The sequence below is a fragment of the Sinocyclocheilus grahami genome, unplaced genomic scaffold (genome assembly GCF_001515645.1).
Source record: "Sinocyclocheilus grahami isolate Dianchi unplaced genomic scaffold, SAMN03320097.WGS_v1.1 scaffold22.1, whole genome shotgun sequence".
Taxonomy (NCBI): Eukaryota; Metazoa; Chordata; class Actinopteri; order Cypriniformes; family Cyprinidae; genus Sinocyclocheilus; species Sinocyclocheilus grahami.
Genome location: NW_015505201.1, coordinates 1694523 through 1707102, shown reverse-complemented (window position 1 = coordinate 1707102; position 12580 = coordinate 1694523).

Below are 12580 nucleotides of genomic sequence, written 5' to 3'. Positions count from 1 at the left end.
TAATTATTCTTCATTGTATTGTTTTAGCTTTTATTTTTAATGTTTATTTTAGATTTAGCCTAGTCATTTAAATATATATATACAATATCTCATAGAAGTGAGTACACCCCTCACATTTCTGTAATTATTTTATTATATCTTTTCATGTGACAACACTGAAGAAATGACACTTTGCTACAATGTAAAGTAGTGAGCGTACAGCTTGTATAACAGTGTAAATTTGCTGTCCCCTCAAAATAACTCACACAGCCATTAATGTCTAAACCACTGGCCATAAAAATAAGTACACCCCTAAGTGAAAATGTCCAAATTGGGCCCAAAGTGTCAATATTTTGTGTGGCCACCATTATTTTCCAGCACTGCCTTAACCCTCTTGGGCATGGAGTTCACCAGAGCTTCACAGGTTGCCACTGGAGTCCTCTTCCACTTCTCCATGAAGACATCACGGAGCTGGTGGATGTTAGAGACCTTGAGATGCTCAATAGGGTTTAGGTCTGGAGACATGCTTGGCCAATCCATCACCTTTAACCTCAGCTTCTTTAGCAAGGCAGTGGTCATCTTGGAGGTGTGTTTGGGGTCGTTATCATGTTGGAATACTGCCCTGCGGCCCAGTCTCCGAAGGGAGGGGATCATGCTCTGCTTCAGTATGTCACAGTACATGTTGGCATTCATGGTTCCCTCAATGAACTGTAGCTCCCCAGTGCCGGCAGCACTCAAGCAGCCCCAGACCATGACACTCCCACCACCATGCTTGACTGTAGGCAAGACACACTTGTCTTTGTACTCCTCACCTGAGCACTGAAGAATCTTCTTATAGCCTATGCCATCTTTATGTAGAGCAACAATTCTTTTATTCAGATCCTCAGAGAGTTCTTTGCCATGAGCTGCCATGTTGAACTTGTGCCATGAGGTGCCATGTTGAACCAGTGACCAGTATAAGAGAGTGAGAGCGATAACACCAAATTTAACTTTTTATGGCCAGTGGTTTAGACATCAATGGCTGTGTGAGTTATTTTGAGGGGACAGCAAATTTACACTGTTATACAAGCTGTACACTCACTACTTTACACTGTAGCAAAGTGTCATTTCTTCAGTGTTGTCACATGAAAAGATATAATAAAATATTTACAAAAATGTGAGGGGTGTACTCTCTTCTGTGAGATACTGTATACACACACACACACCTGTATATATATGTATATATATATATATATTGTTTTAATTTTATTTAAATTGATTACGATATGAATGTGAATAAAATTTGACTCTTGTGGTGAAAGGGAAATTGTTCATTTATTTTATTTTTATTTTTATTTAGTAAATACATTGTTCCTCACACAAGTCATTAAACTGCTTCAGTAAACTTTAATTGCATGAGAAAGAGCTGCAGAAAGTATGACATTTTTGACAGAATATTCATTTTTATGTGAACTATCCCTTTTTAACAAACAATAATAGAGTGATACACTTGATTAAGAGCAAAACAGTTGTTTTCAGTTGTCGTGTTCACTACTAAAAAGTGAAGTAAGTACGGGTGGTGATGTAGTTTTCCCACAGGTTTCTGATTTTCTCCTTTTAACATCTGGCACTTGACACAGCTTTGAACATGTTGACATGTTGCAGTCCACATGCCAGGCCAGAATGCAACATCATGGATATGTTTGTAGGTTTTGTAGATGCCTACATGACCACACCAGTGTAGCATTTGGACCAATCAGACACACAACTATTTGTTATATTTAACAAATAATCTCTAACGCCCGCTCACCTAACCAAAGGGCCAACTATGAGGTTCTATGGACCCTTCCCCCGAAATGCAACTAACACCTCAAAAGGGCAGAACAGGCCTCTGGTTCCATGGCAACCAAAGACAAACCATCTGATGACACTACTTTTATTGTTCAAAGGAATGCGGGCAGAGCAACTCTCACTCCATTTCTCCTAAGGAAAGTATATATGACCATAATGGCCATAAAAATTGACTCTTCTCTTCTCTTTTGTATTGGATACTGTTTTATGCATACTTACGATAGAACGACTCGTTCATATAACCTTACCTATACCATGTTTAGTATCTATGAATTCATCTTCGGATGATCTAATCGAGAGTGTATATTACATGTTGATACATAGGCAACATATTAGTGTTCTACGAATCTTTAGTAGTTTTTGCATCAACACCCAGTCGAATTACATATGCAAATTACCATGCTCTCAGACAAAGGGTCATAAAACCCCCCAATATTTCCAACCTCCCGCCTGGAAATTCAGCCTTTCTCATTGGTCAAACCCATCCTAAGAGGTGTGACTCTTCCCATACTTTAAAGGGCTCACGCACAGTTCCATCCACTCTTCTGCTAAATCTTCTGATTGCTGCCTTTGTGGAGAGCCTGAGCAGGTGTGCTCCAACATATAGCCCTTCAGTCTGCGGTTCTGTTAGATACGGAGAAGATGAGGATGTGAGCTAGAAGTCTTCTGTACCTTAAGTTTGAGCCAGGCTTCGGCATTGACTTTCCATTCATCAAAGACCCTAGGATCTCAGCTGATGTCTCTCTTAGTTCTCTCATCACCTTCATCTGGGAGAAAACTCTCCTAATCACCACCGAGCCAGAATAACATCTTTTGGAATTCATCACCCTTCAAACCATCAAAACATTCATCCAAGACTGCATCTGGACACTCGTTCAATGACCAAGGCAATGCAAGTATCGTACATTTAACTAAAAGAAACAGAGGTTTAGTATAAGCGGTAGACCCTGTTGTAAAACGGCACTGATGGTTTTTAACTCAGGTGGTTCTGACTCATTTTCCATAACTGCATGATCTGGTTTCTCTAATGGCTTTGTAAGAGACTCTTAGGTTACTGCTTATTCGTAGGGGGAGCATCACAACGGGATGTCAGTTAAAACACCTTGAGGCAATATCCATTTACAAGTTTTATTTCACCAATGCCAGTACATGACTTCATCCACAGGTATCAGACTGGTTTCTGAAATCTGTACACAGCCAAACACCATATGAAATAATCCAGAGCAGTGAACAAGGAATGAACTGACTACTGCTCAGAAGCAACCCTTCTTAAAGGCCCCTAATTGGAGCCAGAATAGGATGCAGCTGTCAACAGTGGGTGGAGCTACTGTAGCAAAGTGTCATTTCTTCAGTGTTGTCACATGAAAAGATATAATAAAATATTTACAAAAATGTGAGGGGTGTACTCACTTCTGTGAGATACTGTATACACACACACACACCTGTATATATATGTATATATATATATATATTGTTTTAATTTTATTTAAATTGATTACGATATGAATGTGAATAAAATTTGACTCTTGTGGTGAAAGGGAAATTGTTCATTTATTTTATTTTTATTTTTATTTAGTAAATACATTGTTCCTCACACAAGTCATTAAACTGCTTCAGTAAACTTTAATTGCATGAGAAAGAGCTGCAGAAAGTATGACATTTTTGACAGAATATTCATTTTTATGTGAACTATCCCTTTTTAACAAACAATAATAGAGTGATACACTTGATTAAGAGCAAAACAGTTGTTTTCAGTTGTCGTGTTCACTACTAAAAAGTGAAGTAAGTACTTTTAATTAACTAACCAAGGAAACTGTGAAAAAGTATATACACTGTTCAGATAATTACTTACAATAGCCATAAGGATGATACAATGTTGGAGAACATCCTTTTGAAATGCTGTAAACAAGAGAAGGAAGTTATATTTTACTGTTAAAAAATAGGCCAAAGGAAAGTGCTTTATTCTCAATAGCTGTGAGCATCTCGCTGGAGAAAAGATGTAAATGTGCTACAGCCATACTGTGCACTTTATCGATGTTGCACAAAGCAGGTTAGAGTGCACGTTTCAGGAGCGTGTCAGTTTGTGTTTCAGTCTGCATGCCATCTGCCTCTTTATCCCGATCGAAACAATCGTTCCCAGCTAACCATCATGGCCACCATTCGTAGCGCTTGACCACAGGAGCTCTGCTCATCAAACATTAACTCTCCATACTGAATTATTGATTAATCAGTGTCTCTGATACAGCAGCTGTGCATTGCTACAATGAGAAGCATCGGGAGGATGGTACACAAAGAAATTCAGAGAAGAACTTTGATTTGTCGCCACCACTTGGCTGCGAGTGTGTGATTTCTGTGGGGATGTGAGCGTGCTTATCTGTCTGCGAGTAAGAGTTAGAGATGTGCCAATCGGTGTAACATGCGCTGAGGGATGGTGGCTGAATTGAGGAGATTTGTCTAGCTGTCCAAGTTGTCAATGTTCTTTGCTCACACAGATCTGATAAATTTGTCCTCAAGCTGTGAGGAGTTTACAGGCCACTTCTTTCGTGCCGCAGGGTTAATGTGCCACCTGTGGTGGACCGGTTTAGACCCAGAGAGGGTCATTAACTTCTGGAGGTGACCCACAGTATGGAGGCCTGAGCTGGATGCTCAAGCCTGGAGAGAGTGTGCTGTGCTGGGCTTGCTCGGCTGGCTTCGTTCCTCAGATGCCTATGGAGGAGACATCTGCCACTCCGGCTGTTTTCTCTTTGCTGTCTTTATCACTTTACCTGAATTGTGTGTGTGTGTGTTAACTTCATGGACACTTACTAAAACTAATTTGTTCACCTGCCATTCATTATCTGTTCTCTATCTATCTATCTATCTATCTATCTATCTATCTATCTATCTATCTATCTATCTATCTATCTGTCTGTCTGTCTGTCTGTCTGTATGTCTGTCTGTATGGATCAAAAGTGACAGTAAAAACATTTAAAATGCTACAAACATTTTCTATTTCAAATGCTGTTGTACTGAACTTTCTATTTATCAAATAAGTCTGAAAAAGTAACATGTTTTTCATAAAAAAACTGTTTTCAACATTAATAATATTACAAAATGTTACTTAGATATTTTAGCTTAGATCAGCATAATAAAATGATTTCTTAAGGATCATGTGACACTGAAGACTGGAGTAATGGCTGCTGAAAATTCTGATATGCCATAGGAATAAATACAATTTGAAAATATATTAAGAAAGAAAAGTTTAAAACATTAAACGGTAGTAATATTTCACAAAATAAACATTACTAAATCACTAAGTATCATCTATCATTTATTTAATTATTGATTTTTAAATCAATCAATCTATCTATCTATCTATCTATCTATCTATCTATCTATCTATCTATCTATCTATCTATCTATCTATCTATCTATCTATCTATCTATCTATCCTTTGTTCTATCTTTCCATCATTTAGCGAGGAACAATGCTTATACTAAACCATCTCATACAGCAATTCAGTAAAAAAAATAAGTAAACTATCTATCTATCTATCTATCTATCTATCCTTTGTTCTATCTTTCCATCATTTAGCGAGGAACAATGCTTATACTAAACCATCTCATACAGCAATTCAGTAAAAAAAATAAGTAAATATAATGACACAAAGTAACATGGTATCTACATTTTTTGGACATGGTATTATGGCAGTGTTATTTTGTTTTTTATGTACTGTGGTAATGCCAAAATACAAAAAACGAACAAAAACTTCTGTGGTTTTACCCTTAAAAAGTACTGGTACCATGGTTTAATGATGGTATCAAATTATATTACTATGATGATGCAGTTTTAAAATGATAATCCATGGTACTACTACATACTTTGTGCATTTATTGTACATTGTACTATAGAAATACCATGTTTTTGCTCACGTATCATGCTTGGTTTTGTAGCGTCTCGACCAAACTGACACTAATTTTTATTTGATTTAACAAATCAAATTATTCATTAGATTTTTGAATTATCTCTTAGTACTGTGTAAATGGCTTAGTATATGAATATGGTAATCATTTAGTATTATGGTGGTATATATCATTTGATACCATCACTGTACAATGGCACCCTACTTTTCTATAAAGGACATATGAGCAGAAACATAAAGCTGTAGGGGTACATTTAACTCAGTGTTATGAAACAGCCTTTGAGTGTGTGTGTGTGTGTGTGTGTGTGTTTGAGTGGGTGTCCTATGTGTCTGAGTTCTCCTGTAGGTCAGAAAGAGGAAGTTAATTCCCCAGGTTGGGCTCCAGACTGCCTCGTCTCTTTGATAGTGTCACTCTTTTCTCTTTCTGTGAGTGCTGCCTAAGATCTGTGCCACAGATACATCCTCAATAGCACGCCACAGTCGCAGCTGTAATGGGGAAAATGTCACACAGGAGAAGAAGCTTCTAGACTCCTTTCAGCTCTGTGGGCATCAGGGAGCCGCTATTGAAACCGCTTTCGATTGCGCGCTCTCACTTTACTTTCACTTTCACGTTTGAGATTCACAATCACAAGTACTCTATACTATAGAGCGGCAGTACTTACCACACATTTGACAAGATTAGATGTTTGTCATTGGTGCTCAGGATCTGCAAATCATTCACCATCATCCTATCAGACATTTCTCCTTACTTTGTGTATGTGGTAAGTGAACTTTCATGTACTGTAATGCAACAGGCTACCGCTAGCAAGCGGCTAACCTTTTAGTGGCTCTGTAGAACTCTTATTTGTTTCAGCTTCGGGCACCCCGCCCCGCCCAGCCCCCTGATGTCATCGTGCATCACAATGTTTCACTGTAGACATCGTCTGATGCCAATTTGGTAGACATTGCCCAACCCTAACACACACACACACATGCACGCACGCACGCACACGCACACACACACATTTATAATGTTACAAAAAAATTTAGATTAGAATGCTGTTCTTTTGAACTTCAATCAATCAATGAATCCTGAAAATATGTATTATGGTTTTCTATAAAAAAATTTAACTAGCACAATAATAATCAGAAATCATCTGTTTATTGAGCAGTAAGTCAGCATGGTAATGGTGCTGAAAATTCAGCTTTGCATCAAAGGAATAAATTAAATTTCTGAAAAATATGAAATAGAAAACTTATTTTCACTTATTTTCAATTGTAATAATATACATATATATATATTTTTTACAATATTACAGTTTTTCCTGTATTTATAATCAAATAAATTGAGCCTTGGTGAGCATAAGAGAATGAAAAAAAAGACATATTTACAGATCCTACATTTTTGAACAGTAGTGTAGGTGTTTGTATAAATGCAGTACATATAAAAACTAAATACCATGTTAAATCATGTATTTTAAAACGCTACTTACATCAGATAGCACTATGGTATTATGGTAATTTCATAGTGCTTTTTGTTAGTTGTTGTCATGGTTTACAGTATGTAGTATTTATGCTGCATAAAACAGAGCTTTTTAATATGATTAAAATGCATTTTTATTACATATTTTTAAAATGTTATAACATTTATTTATCACCAGTTCATGCCATGAACAAACCACTAACTACGACTTTTGCCTCAATAAACTCCTAATTTGCTGCTTATTAATAGTTAGTAGGTAGTTGTTAAATTTAGGTATTGAGTAGGATTAGGGATGTAGAATATGGTCATGCAGAATATGTGGTTTATAAGTGCTAATAAATAGCCAATATGTTAATAATTGTCATGCTAATGAGCAACTAGTTAATAGTGAGAATTGGTCCCTATACAAAAGTGTTACCCAAATAAATTATTTAAATGATACACAAATCTGGAAATATCTGTTAATGTATTTGTTAATGCATTTGTTTGTTTCTGTGTGTGTGCTACAAATTGGAGTCATGACCAAAGAAGTGTTAAAGTGTGTGTGGTAAAGCATATGGCTACGCTGATGAGCTCTTTTTTGGGATGGCTCATTCTCAGCAAGTGTGTGTGTGTCCTTGTATGTGAGAGTCAGAAAGCGTGCGGTGCCGTTCTCAGGGTCTCAGATGTCCACTCTGTGGTCGGTTTGAGCGTCAGTGCCGCTTACTGTCATTTGGGACAGTTGCACACAGTCTGACACAGACGGCTAATTAAACGGGCTAATTATTATCCACCTCACCCTCCGATATTTATATGCCAGCCAGCATTTCATATCCTCTCCTTCCTATTCTTTATCTCCCCTTCAAGGGAAAAGGGGTCAGTCGATTCACTCTTCAGCTAAAAGTTTCGACTTGTTCCCCTTTGAAGACGCTCTCCACTGATATGGAGCTGGCGATGAGAATGGAGACATTTTAGTATTCCTTATCTCTCTCCAACTTGGCTTGTTCTCTACTCTTTATGTCATTACGAGCCCTGCTGTTACGGATTCAGGTATTAGGAAATCTTCGGGCATCTTTATCAGTCGGATGGCATCCAAATTGAGACGTGCCAAGCCTGTTTGTAGTGTAAACATAATTTTGGCATTGTACTCTTCAAAAGTTAGCAACGTACAGTTCAAGAGTGCAGCAGTTATGTAGTTAAACTTTCACATGGTATGTAACGTCATTATTTTGGTTGTCCATGTTCTGATGTGGAGGGTTTGAGTTTGGAAAAGGATTGTCAGTATATAGCTCACTATTCACTCCATTGAGCCTTTCTGCATCTGTTTATGTGATTATGAGGATGTTTGTGTGCCTTTTTATTTACTGAAACTGTGCAAATAACTCCACTGTCCTGCTGTGATCCAAAGAATAATTAAAGAAATAGTTCATCCCTGAATAAAAAGTTGGTCATTATTTACTCAATCTTATGTTGTTCAAAATGCTGTCATGTAGGAACCAATGCCACTGGATGATTTTAATAATGTTGAACTTGCTGTAACATGTTTTAATATGCACAAATGCTAATTTGAAAGCTTAAATTTTAGGCATACATTTCACGAATGCTTTTTTCATGATTTTGTCTCTTGAAAATGAGCAACCTGGGCCTATCCTAAACATATTTTGTGTTTCATGGAACAAAAACAAATGTCATGAGGGGCTTTCAAACATTACGAGGTTGTGTAAATTATAGTATATATACAGTATAATTACAGTAATTTTTATTTTGGGGTGAATTTTATTTTTATTTCTTTTATTTTGGCAGCAAAAAAGGTCTGATATATACACTGTAAAAATGCTACAGTAAAAACCTGTTAAATGGTTAACGGTAAATTCCCCTACTATATAAGGTGAAAAACTGTATTGACATTACATGTAATTTTACGGAAGCATTTTGTAATGTTTTTGGAAGTGAAAAAGACCTCATAATTTACAGTGAATAACCGTAAATTGACATTCCCAGAATTCCCTGCGTTACATTTAAAATTTGATGTTTTTTGTTGAAATAACTAGGTTTCTTCTTATCAGTTTTGTATGTTAGGGTTGTGTGTTACACCTAATGTTGTTAAATGAATGTTTATTGCATTATTTCAGTTTCATGTGTGTTACCATGATGGTGTTTAGTGTTTGTGTGAATGACACTGTGCACCTTCTATATATGTTATTATTTAAAAGCTGCTTGTGATGGGCTTTGGTTCATCATGTGACTTTCTCATCACCACCTGCATTTGGTGGTTATCAGTGTATTACAAAGGTACAAAACAGATTTCAGTACTTCAATAGGTTGGTATATTAACATTAGATCAGTTAATGAAATTACAGTATTTAACTGTAAATTTAAGTAAAAACCGTAAAACCTAAAATGTCGCTATCGTATTTTTTATGGTAAAATTTCGCAAACCACAGCTGCCGGTTTTTTACCATAAATTTTACGTAATTTTTTTACAGTATATATACATATATATATATATAAATATATATACATATATATTTACATTTACATTTACATTTAGTCATTTAGCAGATGCTTTTATCCAAAGCGACTTAGCGACTTGGACAATAAAAGCAGTCAAAAATAACAAAAGAGCAACAATATATAAGTGCAAATGACAAGTCTCGGTTAGCCTAACGCAGTACACGTAGCAAGGTATATATATAGATAAAGTAGAATTAAAATAGAACAGAAAGTCCTAGAGTTAGAGGGTCAAATAAAGGTGGAACAGATCTTGTTTCTTGAAGATGGCTAAGGACTCGGATTGAGTTGGGCAGGTCATTCCACCAGGAGGGAACAGTTAATGAAAAAGTCTGTGAAAGTGATTTTGTGCCTCTTTGAGATGGCACAATATATATATATATATATATATATATATATAGCTATTTTAAAAAGTGGAAAAATTCAGCTTTGCCATCACAGGAATAAATTACATTTTAAAATATACAGAAATAAAAAGCAGTTATTTTTAATTGCAATAATATTTCACAATATTATTATTATAAATTCATTTTTATTCAGTCAAATAAATGCAGTCTTGAACTTATTTCATAAAGAGACTTATTTCAAAAACATTAAAAACATCTTACCAACCCCAATCTGGTAGTGTATTCTTTGCCTTATTTTGTCTTTTCCCCTATTGTTTTTTATCCATCTTCAGCTCTTCAAAACATTATGTTAAAATCTTTTGTGTTTCATAGAACAAAAACAGCATTAGAGTGAGTAAATATGATTTTTATTTTGAGGTGAATTAACGGTTTAAAAGCAAAGAAGGCGAACAAAACAGCCAGACATTTCTCACATTGTTAGTTGGCATTATTTTTCCCAACAAAGAAAGTTTTGCCCAAAGCCATGGCAGCCCTAACTTTCTGTTTGCAGTGGAACACACACACACACACACACACACACGCACGGACATCTATACACACATGCACAGGCAGATTTCTCCTGGCTGAGCCGCTCTAGATGGACACACTGGCCTCTCATGTCTTTGTGAGGACTCAAGCTGCTCTCCATGAAAAGAGGCTCTCCACGGCGGAAGAGAGGTGAAGAAAAGAGCTGTTTCTCTCTTTCTCTCTCTGCCTCCCAAATTCAGAGCGCTGGACTCTTGCAGTGCCCTGCGGAGGTTCACAGAAGAGAAAGCAGTATTGTTTCTCGAGAGATGTATCCTCGATGTTCCACTTACACTCTGCATGGCTGCGTTAAATTCACACAAACGCACACACTGAGCCGTAATGGGTTTATAATGGTAAACGGACCCTCAAAAGTGGATAAAATCCTAAATGGATGATGGATTACACCTGGTTTACGTATTTGTTGACTTATTTATAATAATATGTGGTCCCTCTCAAAAGCACAAGAGTTTAAAGCTGTGCACAGGCGTGTGGTCAGCATTCCTTAGTACACACACACACTGAGGTCTTTCTGCTTATGTAAAGGATTCATTTCCAATTTGACAGTGATTGATTTCTAATAAAACTTAGCCAAGTCTCATTATCGGTTTAGCATGTGAAATGAAAGTTTTAATTTCCTGTGAAGAAGGGAAGTTGATGCCAGCTCTGCTGCTGTTTTATGAATTCATATGGGGAGAAAAATCTGTGTTCAGAAGGTTTGTTTTAAGACTGCTTTTTAATTTGATGTTTAAGAATACTGACAGGAAATATAATGTAGGGTACTAAACTGGATTTTTACTTTATACGAAAATGTGTTCACCTATACAAAACTCACCGCTATATGATTCTGAAGTGTTGTGGGTTCATGTGATGTTGTTAGGCTACTTGAAAATACTTGAAAAAATGTATATATATTTTATTTGTTCTTTTAACATTAGTTTTTATTTTATGAAATATATTTATTTTTCCCTATGCATATTTTTGCATATAATTTCCTTAATGTCTTCTTTGTCATTGCTGGGTTGTTGCTATACTTTTTTAAAAAGGTTATTTTATTTGTTCTTTTACCTTTAAAAAAAAAAAATTAATCTTTTATTTTCACCCCTATTGTTTTTTTCTTATAATTTCCTTGATATATTCTGCATCATTGCTATGTGGCTGCTACGTCTATTTATTAATTAAGTAATAAATAAATAAATATAATATATATATATATATATATATATATATATATATATATATATATATATATATATATATATATTTCTTTATATATTTCATAAATTTTTCCCCTAATTTTTATTTTTCCTATAATTTCCTTGAGATCTTCAGCTCTTCCTTCTACAATTGCTATGTGGATCCTAGGGTGTTCTTTAATGTGTTGCTAGGTGGTTGCTAGGATGTTCTGGGTTGGTGCTTACTGGCCCAAGTCAAAAGTTCCTCAAGTGTCTGCTATTCTGGTCTCATATGGCTCAGGTTGATTCTCCAGTTTGAGTCTATTGGATTTGTTTGGCAAAAACAATTATAACAAGCACTTCAAAAAAATTAATGACATACCTCTTCTCAACAAGCCACATGATTTGGGCTATCATTCACATAGTTTGCTATATGAAAAATACAGTTACCTTATTAAAAACAGTATACTGACAGCAACGTCTATAGATCGGTATTAAAATAGCTGTGCAAAGTGGACTTCCAAAACTAGGAAAGGTGTAGGAAATGTTGCTCTAAGAATAATTATTGTTTGCCGCATTAAAACTTCCTGAAATCATAAGAAACAGAGACAGAGATCACGATGCCGCTTCTGTTTTCCAAGTGCTCCGTGCTCATTTGAAACCGTGGGCTGTGTGTTCTGTGCTGGCAGATTGAGACGCCAAAGGCACACACTGTCTCTTTTGGCAGTCAGTTCAATAGCACTGACATAAAAGCCTTTAATAACATTCTAATCACACGCTCTCGGCCTTGCCAGAAAAAAACATTTCACAGCTGAAATTAGCGCAAAATAAC